Consider the following 10,552-nt stretch of genomic DNA (forward strand, 5'->3'; position numbering starts at 1 on the left):
ATCTTTTATTGATATGATGGGCAATATGTTTGTGATCTTCAAAACGAGATGCCTATGTAACTAAATTTAGATAACTGCGAGCAATTAGCTCAAACAGAAATTTTAAATATATAAGCTCTGACCTGATCTAAAGGGGACATTTTAAGAACTCTTTGCAGTTAGCCATGAAGACGATGCGTGTTTCAACCAGTGGCGGCGGAACGTATTTTCCTTGGGGGGAGGGGGGGGCAAAGCCAAAAAAGGGGCCAATAGGGGCAATTTACAAACGTATATTTTCACCATGAGATTATCATCTGTGTAAAGAGGTTGTGTGTTTTGTAGTAATTGAATTGAGCAAAAAATTACGTTTCATTTCTGCGAGCGTAGCGAGCAAGTGGTTTAGGGGGAAAATCAAATCTGAAGATGTAAAATTCACCTTTTTGGTCAATTGTAATTATTATTTTAACTATTATAATTCTATTGATCATTATTTCATTGCTGGCATCACATGCCAGTCCCATGTTTATTTAGCCGTGTTTATTCTTTTATTTCCTCATCATTTGATTTTGTGTAATTTCATTTTGTACCTTTTCCCCCCTGTTGATATAAATGAGTTTATATTATGATCTTAGCTGAGATTTCACATGCGAACAAGCAATACTATTCAAATCACAGTTTCAACAAAATATTAATAGAACAAAACAGTTGACTATTATTAAACACGATAGCTGTAATAATCGCAACTATTTCATAATGGTTATTATTACATTATAAGTTGGTGTTCGAATGACTTTGATAAAGAAAATGCGCAATGTATTAATTACTTTGATACCGATTTTGATTTACGGATCAATAATGATTGAGAAAATTATCTAATGACATTGCACGTTTAGAGTACTCGCAAATGAATACAAGATAACAATTTGTTCCCAGAATACCTTTGATACTTTCTGGCATTCTAAATAAAGATGAATATATTAATCATTTTATGAATAGCTCATATATTTTAATTTGCAATATTTGATTTATATGAATGCTCCCGTAAATGATACCTAATAAGCAATGTGTCTTAAAGGACAAGTCCACCCCAACAAAAACTTGATTTGAATAAAAAGAGAAAAATTCAACAAGCATAACACTGAAAATTTCATCAAAATCGGATGTAAAATAAGAAAGTTATGACATTTTAAAGCTTTGCTTCATTTCACAAAACAGTTATATGCACATCTTGGTCGGTATGCAAATGAAGGAACTGATGACATCTCTCACTCACTATTTCTTTTGTATTTTATTATATGAAATATTTTGATTTTCTCGTCATTGCAATGTGAAATGAAGATTCATTCCTCCCTGAACACATGGAATTCCATTATTTTAACATTTTGTGCTTCAGGCAAGGAGGTCCTAAGCATCAAATTCGTAAAAAAAATGAAATATTGTATAATTCAAACAATAAAAAACAAAAGAAATAGTGAGTGAGTGACATCATCAACTCTCTCATTTGGATGCAACTGGCTCGTTCATATAACCATTTTGTTAAAAATAAGCGAAACGTTGAAATGTCATAACTTTCTTATTTTACATCCGATTTTGATGAAATTGTCAGCGTTGTGCTTGTCTGATTTTTTTCTATTGATTAAAATCAAAAATTTTCTGAGGTAGACTTGACCTTTAAGAGTTATCTGTTTTGTTAATTTGAATTTCAGTGCTGATGTCCTATACAGTCAACATCTAAATTGACACTAACTGTTCTGGTTGTATTTTCATATCGTTTGAACTATATCATTTTTCAAAGAGGTGAAAGTAATACATATATATTTGGCTTGACTCGCTTGCAATATTGGGAAGACTTAGTATTCATAATTGTCAGGAGAAATAACGTGTTATTTTATGTTTTGATTCTAGAAAACTGTCCTCTGCTTCATATAGTTATATACATCTTGGGAGGGTCATTAGGTGCAATGGTTATTGGCATAGTTGCAGTAACAATTTCGTACAAGTGCTTACAACATAACACAGATAGAGGTAATTTTTTCTGTTCAATAATTTAATCGAAAAATATCAATATGATATGAAATTCGTTATCAATGACGCAGATAAATTAAATCTGATATCTATGAAAATATGTATGAACTGTTTTTTTCTAAGGACCACAAGATTATGATATTTGCTGTAGTCTATCATATTTATGTGAATTGTATATGAATATGGTGATTACAAGGCTATTATATAGCTAGAACCCTATCCAAGATATTTGTATAATTCATCGCAACTGCTTCACTAATGTATTTACAAGAAATTTCATTTGACTTTTTGGCCAATTCAACCAAAATCTAGTCACTCATATTCAACATTAATAAGCATGATGATAAGCTCAACATGCACATCATGTGCACTTTTAACGCAATTTATATTGAGAGATTAGAAGGGAACAAAACTGATTTTATTTGTAAAATATGCGCCAGATGACTTTGAAATTAGCAACTAGTACTTTGCGATTGCCATTCATTTTTTTTTCTTTGTTGGCGATGTTTTGGTGATTCTCAGCATATCCGTTGTCTATACTTATTATTTATCTATTCAGTTAACTTTATTTGACCCAGGCAGTCCAGTGGGTGCTCAATACATACTCTGTTAATTATGTTTTATGTTTCGTTGCACCAATTTAGTATACTTTTAATTGCCAAGATGAAATGATAATAATAATTGTTTGTTTTATTTCCGAAATCAGATAAAAAATATACAATATACAAGAGAGATACATACAATAACGGAGGATCACCCAATTCAGCTGTATTTGCAAATACCGCTGTTCTTCCTTGGGGTTCTACATTCACCAATAAACACCATTAAAAATACTAAAAGAAAAACATTTCCAAGTAAAATACATTGACAGAAAGTGTTAAAAAACAACTTACTAAAACTATGAAAACAAAAAGAAAGAAGAAAAAAAAAATAATTAATAACAATTCCCTATAGTGTTCGATATCTATATAATGTCAGAATTTCAAAGTCCATTGCTTTCCAATTATTTATGATTACCCATTTCTTCGAGGACAATACATGTACATGTATTCAAAACATTATGTACATGTATACAATATCCGATGTATATATTTTTTTATTAAATCTCCCTAAATTTCTTTCATTTTCAAATTTACTTTTGAAGCAGGGGACGCTGACATGGCAGATGGAGTGTCAGTGACCGCAATGCACCAGAAGGACTCGAACCAAGAGCCTCTTTATGCGAATTCCACCATGGTAAATATAATTGGCAATACCAATCCAATCTTGTTCATTTTTTAAACCGAATTTTTCCTGAATATATAGTATTTTTAATAGATCTCGTTCGAGAGTACTATTTCGTGTGATATTGTTGACGAGAAAAGGCAACACTTATAATAAAAATGTATATATACAAATGCTGATCATAATCATGCTCAATTATACATTTTAAATAGATATACTAGTATATGTATATATTAAAAATCGTATCACCTTATGGTATTATTTTATGCATTGTGTATCTACAACGATTAAATTGATGTAAATCGAAACTCATTGGATATAAGAGGCCCATTAGATTACCTCCAGCAACGCGAACAACTTGATTGTTTCTTAATTATTGGCAAGAGCATATTGGTTATGGTATAATAAATGTCTGTTTTGAATTCCAGGTCAGCTTTTAAAGGTGCTACTCAGTAAATTTTTCTATCTCATACATTTTTCCAAACTGTAGTCCAATCTTGGTGTTGGTGGAGATCACGCTATTTCCCGAAGTGATGTGGTTCCTCAGCAACCCATCCAGGATTTCCATGAATACATGGAGATGAAGGCAATAGCTCACCCTGGTATTCCAGCCAATCATCAAACCAATCTACCTGGTAACTCTTCTTCTCTGAATCCAACAAAGTCAGCATGTGCTTCATCACTGCAAGGGGGTTCAACTTCAGATGCCATACTTCAACAAACGTTGAATTCCTCTGACGGGGGATACTTATCCTGTACAGGTCCTATAACATTTCCCAAGAGAGGAATTGCGTCAGAGAGTATTGATTCGGTGATCACTACATATTTATGAGTTAATTCCCAATGATTGAATTGAAAGGTTGCCATATTCCATAGCTAGAAAAATGACTGGTTTGCGGTTTAAATAGTTAGAATAGACCGCAAACATATCGCCAAATTAGCGAATTAGTATCGGAATAATCTTTAAGAAAATGAAAATATATATGATAACGTAAGACAAATTGTATAGAAATTGGTAATCTTAAATAATAAACGTTCACTTGACAAAATAAATATATCATATATGTTTTCAATTCTTTTTTAGATATCAGGATTGATTCCTGGTCATGAAATTCATTTGTCCTGAAACTGTCTCTAGATGATTGAATAAAATGAATAAAAAGCTTTAAAAGATAGTACATGCGTTTAACAATGTGTATAAGTTATTGCATTTCCACGACTTTACACTGCATTCGAGGGACAACTTACAATTTAAGCGTGGAATAGTTCTGAGATACTTCGGAAAAGAAATGCACGATTTATGAAATGTCCTAGAAAGAAAGATTAATCTATTAATCAGTACCAGATGTAACATACTCTCATCGGTGAACGGGCCAGGCGTGACAATGATATTGTGATTTATGTATATACAGGTTGTAATGTGGGGCTAGTCAAACCCACGATCAATGCACATACATGTATTGTAGTATTTCAACGTATATCAATTTCATACTCAGGCATAGGTATAATTGTAACACTCACACATATTACCAAAACTGATACCATTCCATATTTAAGAGCATTAGTAGGCAGCTAATATTATGCACTGTTAGAAAATTTATCCTTAAAATAAAATAATTTCCTGCAGCAGAGTATCGAGAACACCTGTAATCTTACCAGATTGCGTATTTTCTTTTACATTATATCATGTAACATTACAGGAGATTGGTATTTGGCGTATGGAACCTTACAAATTTCTTTAAATAAAACAAAATTTTCCCATTTTTAAACAGACCTGTTTTGTTAAATTGTAGAAAAATTTCCGTTTTATGAGTTTACAGAATGATTCTGTTATTGCTTTCTGCAAAATCTTGTTTTTTCTGTAAAATCAGGGGGGTTAACAGTGTGTGTAATGATGAACAATTTTATTTATCCGTATAAAGTGCTAATTTTATTTTGTTTTTGTGTTTGTTGTTGTTATTTTTTATTCAGGGGGTCAATAATTTCAGTTTGTGTTTTACATGCACAAGTTTTTACACATTTCTAAGAAAATATGGCTCACCGCTCTTATGAATACTTCACAAACAGTTCAAAACTTGATTTGAGATAATGAACCTCAGTTATCTCACATTATATCAGAATGCATAGCACCTAAATTAGTGAGAGAAAATTCATGTCACTTAACATGCATTCCAATTACCCCCCCCCCCCTTTCCCCGCAAAAATGGGGGGGGGGGGTGGAAGTCATACTTGAACTTTGAGATGAACATTAAGTTTCAGGGATTCATTTCCCTGAAGCAAAATATGATCTGTTAGCATGCAGAAAATGTGCCATTATGACAATTTTCTCCTTAAACATATACAATTTACTTTAATAAGGAAATTCTTGTTTGACCTCTCTACAACTCATCTTCAAGGGGTGACATGTTTCGCTTTCTAGAAATAAACGACCGATGACGCTTTACCATGTTTACAAGTCTGAATATGCACTGATAACATGAATAAAGTCCGGGCAAAGAATTTAAAGGAACCTCTGCATAGTGAACAAAATTCATGTGTATTCTGCTACATGGGACTCAGTGGGGATCAGGTCAATTACCCTCAGATAATTACCCCCGGACAATTACCCCCGGACAACTAACCCCCCCAGGACAATTACCCCCACCCCCGAGGACATCCCCCCTCTCCCAGACAATTACCCCCAGAAAATTCGGCTTTGCATATATTCATCAGGAAATGTGTAAACTGGCTCTCATACTAGGTTTTCATAGAACAATTTAACACGATTAGTCATAATAATCACAAATGCTGAATATCTCTGATTCCAACGGATCTAAATTTTCAAAATATTTATTTTGGGTTTATTTTTTAGGAAAGAAATCATGCAAATGGTAAAACGTTAAAAAGACACCTTCACAGGTATTGAATGTTGATAACGCAACCATCAACACTAACACTGACAAGTAGGACCTATAAACCTTTTATTTTAAAACAATTCAACTAACAAGAAGATGAGAATTATGCAACAATGCTTTTGGTGCACATTCCAGATTAAGATGTGGCTTTAGTTTATAACTACACTACGGTGATTGGACGACCTATTGGTGATTGGACCCATGGCAACGATTCCAAATGATTGTTAACCGAAATGGGTTTAGACAAAGAGATAGCGAACCAACTGAAGATAGATCAAATGGAACATGGACGAAAATGAGAGTACACCAAGTGGTTATTAGACCAATGGCTATTAGACCAAAAGGTAATAGACGTAATGATATTGGACAAAATGGATAATGGACCAACTGAAAAAAATACAATTAGAATAAATGATAATATAAAAAGCAAAGCGGCTATTAGACCAACTGGCTATTAGACGAGATGGTAATTAGACGAAATGGTTAGTGGACTATGTAGATATTTGATAACTAATGGTAGACGAAATGATATCAGACCATGCGATAGTGGAGAAAAAGGCAGTAGACGAAATGGCAATAAACCGATAAATATCCATACAAAGAGTAATCCTGATTTCCAAATCACGTAATTCTCTTTCTCGTGTCTCAAAATACTTAGCGAAAGCATATTTGAGAACTTATCTGTAGCTCGAGTCCGGAAGAAAATACCCTGTGACATTATGCGTTGCGACATGTGACATTATGCGTTGACAATTTGCTGCGACATTATGCGTTGCGACATTGTCACGTGCGTTAGATAGATAGATAGATAGATAAATGGTTTATTAAAAATCAAGACATCATCGCGGCTAAGGCCGAATTGCGATGTATTACAAGGTAATAATGATAAAAAAATATATTCGAACAGTAACAGATAAATACAAAATAAATGACACAGATAAAGTATTATATTGAAACTAATTGAGTTGTAGAAATCTAGAATGAAATATTAACTTAAAGTGAATTGTGTATCTAGGAAATGAATAGTGTGTATGCCATTGTAGTTTTCAATTATAATAAAATCGGAAATTATTAACAAATTAACGGAAAACATTAAACAAATTCGCAAGAGATACTTCAAATAACGAAAAAATAAAATGATAAAGGAAAAAACTATATGATTCATGCATGTGCTATTATGAGTTTAATATGAAAAAAGTGGGCAGCGTATGTGTTAATAATCCGTTAAGTATACTGCCAGTTTCTTTAAAGTTTTACGTTTATTGATTTCAAGTAATTACCTATTAAAAAAGTAATCTATTAAACACAAATATAATGAACAATCCTTAAATCAGTGAAAATATTAAGATTATGGTCAGAAGCGTTTCCTAGTGTACAACCAAATTTGAATAATAGAGATATACTGGCGGGAAACAAGTAAACATCATTAAAATTACTCTAAAATTAATGTCACATAAACAAATCAATTAGCAAATATTACAAATTAAATCATGGCATTGCATATGTATAGACTATGATAAACAGGTTTATTTAAGCCGACCAAGCTAAAACAGTCCATTCTTATTCAGTAGTCGGACGAGAAATGGCAGGGCACTACTCCGATACCGTACAGTCCTGCATTTGGGTTCTCTAAGTTTATCACTATGTCTCAGGGATCTATGAGTGCTCTGAAGTTCAGGTAACCAGTCGCGAAACCTGATAAGGAGAGACTTGGCAAAATTCAAGCAGAGCACGTCCCGTCGGTGATAAAGAGTGTCAAGTTTGGATAGTTGGAGAGCATTCTTGTATGTCACATACTGATCACCATAGATGAGACGCAATGCTCTCTTTTGAATCCGTTCGATTGAGGTACTCTGTTGTGCAGTGATAGAGGAATGCCACACCGGGACGCAATACTCCACGTTTGGGCGAACATAGCAGGTGAATATTGTAAGTAAGTCCTCCACTGGGGCCCGGTATCTCTTCATCACACGAATGATGTACAGTTTTCTGGAAGCTCGGCGCACAATATCGCTCACATGGGAATCCCACTTCAAGTTGCATTGTATAGTAACACCAAGCAGCTTTATCTCCCTTATATCTTGAAGAATGGCATCATTGATCTCAAGAACTAGAGGTTGAGGTGGGATTTTGGAGAAGGTAACCCGCATGGCCTTACATTTAATGGGATTCAATCGCATGTTTGACTCTTGACACCATTGTGTTAGCGACTCTAAAGCATCCGAAACCATACTTTCTCCACTTATACTGCAAGTATCTGCAAATGTCATATCATCAACGTATTTCCATCGTGCCACATTTGTTGATGTTTGGAGAGCACTATTTATCATCGCTAGGAACACAAGTGGACCTAGGCGAGTCCCTTGCGGAACACCTGCATTTGCTGACCCGGGGTAGACAATTTGTCTAAATAACGCGTTACTTGCTGGCGATCACTTAGAAAACTAGAAATCCAGGGAATCAGCGACGGACGAATACCCATGCAATGCAGTCTGTCAATTGCCACGTTGTGTTGGACAAGATCGAACGCTTTGGTGAAGTCCGTGAACACAAGTGTCGTGATGTTACCAAGCTTGTCCGCGTTGCGATGAACATACTCCATGAGGTTAACAAGGTAATGCGCTGTTGACATGTTGCTTCTGCTTCCGAACTGTTGACTGTCAATGTTATGAGCAATATCACCGAAAGCCAACCGATAAACTACCAGCTCGACAAGCTTTGAGAAGTGATCCGTCAGGGAAATCGGGCGAAGCTTTGTCAGTTCGCTTGCAGGCGATTCCTTCGGTATTGGTACAACGATAGACCTTTTCCACTGACGTGGAACTGTCCCTTCTTGAAGCGAAGCATTGACAATGTATGTAATTGGTACACTAAGTTCAACGGCAAACTCTTGGATAAGCTTGGTGGAAATTCCGTCTGGTCCACAACTCTTTCCAGGTTTTACTTTCTTGAGGTCCTTGTAGATATTCCATGGTTGGACCGAAGGAAAGTCTTGTGGGCGGCATGGAAAGCATGTTGGAAGAGAGTCTCTATCAAGCCTTGGGATATCACTGGAAATGTTAACGAAATGATCATTGATCGCGTTAGCAATCCCTTGATGGTCCGAAGGCTCTAACCCAGGAATATCGAGCGTGATACTGGGTGCAGAGGTGGACGTCTGGAGCTTGATGAACTGATACCAAGCTCGAGGATTCTGCTTCTTTAACCGTTGAACTCTGTCTCTGTAATACTTCTTTTTGGCTTCCCGTATTTCTCTTTGCACTTTATTCCTAAGGCGGTGCCAATCAGAAGACCTTTTTGCAAAGGCAGCCTGTCTCTTCTTGATTAGTGCTTTGATTCTCGGGTGACCCATAACTTATCTCTCGAATGAACTTGGATTGTTTTAGCTGGGAAGAATCTATCAATTGCTGCATTAGAACGACTACGACATTATTTGTCGGACGCTCTTGGCATAATGTCGCAATCTGTGACAGTATGCGTTGCTGCGACATTATCGGTTGTAAAAAGCTCTACTGTTTATTGAACGTGTTTTTATTTTTCTTTCGACTGGTTATTGTGTGAATTTTGCGAAACAGGTCTCAACAATTACTCCATGTCTGTCAAGCATCATTCTTTTACATTCATATTTTCAGGTTCCAATGTCATGTCTCCTCTTTGGCATATGCTTTGAATTTTAATGTATGCATAAAAACAGAAAAGGTTTGGAATAATGGAGAACTGTTGTCCATTCCTGGAGTTTGTTTATTTTTCCTATGTTAAAGCGTATCCTACATGATTTCTTCAAATTCACTCTACAGTTGTTTTTTTTCTTCTCACAACGAATTCTTATCACGATAACATAAGTTAATAGCGCCACCTCTATTCAACTCTTATTCATCTGCTTCCTTGTAAGTTAATATGATATCGTTTTGGCAGAGACAAATATTCACACTGCTTCATAACTTCGTTACTTGTAATTGTATGAAATCTTTTCCTAAAAATGTGGCATTTATTTATTTTGGTTATCATCATCGGATCGGTGTTTTGTTCTCAAGGTAAGCCTTAGATAGAATGAGTAGTTGTTTTAATGACAGATTCCCATTTAGTGTTATATCACAATAATCTTGTAAACTGTTGAAACTCTTGAATCATGATTGACATATTTTTATTCTTGCTCGTTTCATCACATCGATGAATACTTTAATGTTTATTTCATGTTTTTTGCCGTCATGGAGCAGCTATTAGTAAATGCTCACAATAGTGGATGTGTACATATCAAAACTAATATGACAGATAATCGCTGAAACATATTTTTCTCATTCACTTTAATAATTTCTACTTTTTAGATATAATCAGGGAAACAAATACTGGGGACGACGTACGTCTAAAGTGCATATCAACCAACTTAACCGAACAATTGACATTTATTTCTTGGGTGAGTACCGGCTCAG

Source organism: Lytechinus variegatus, chromosome 8, assembly GCF_018143015.1.
Source record: "Lytechinus variegatus isolate NC3 chromosome 8, Lvar_3.0, whole genome shotgun sequence".
Lineage (NCBI taxonomy): Eukaryota > Metazoa > Echinodermata > Echinoidea > Temnopleuroida > Toxopneustidae > Lytechinus > Lytechinus variegatus.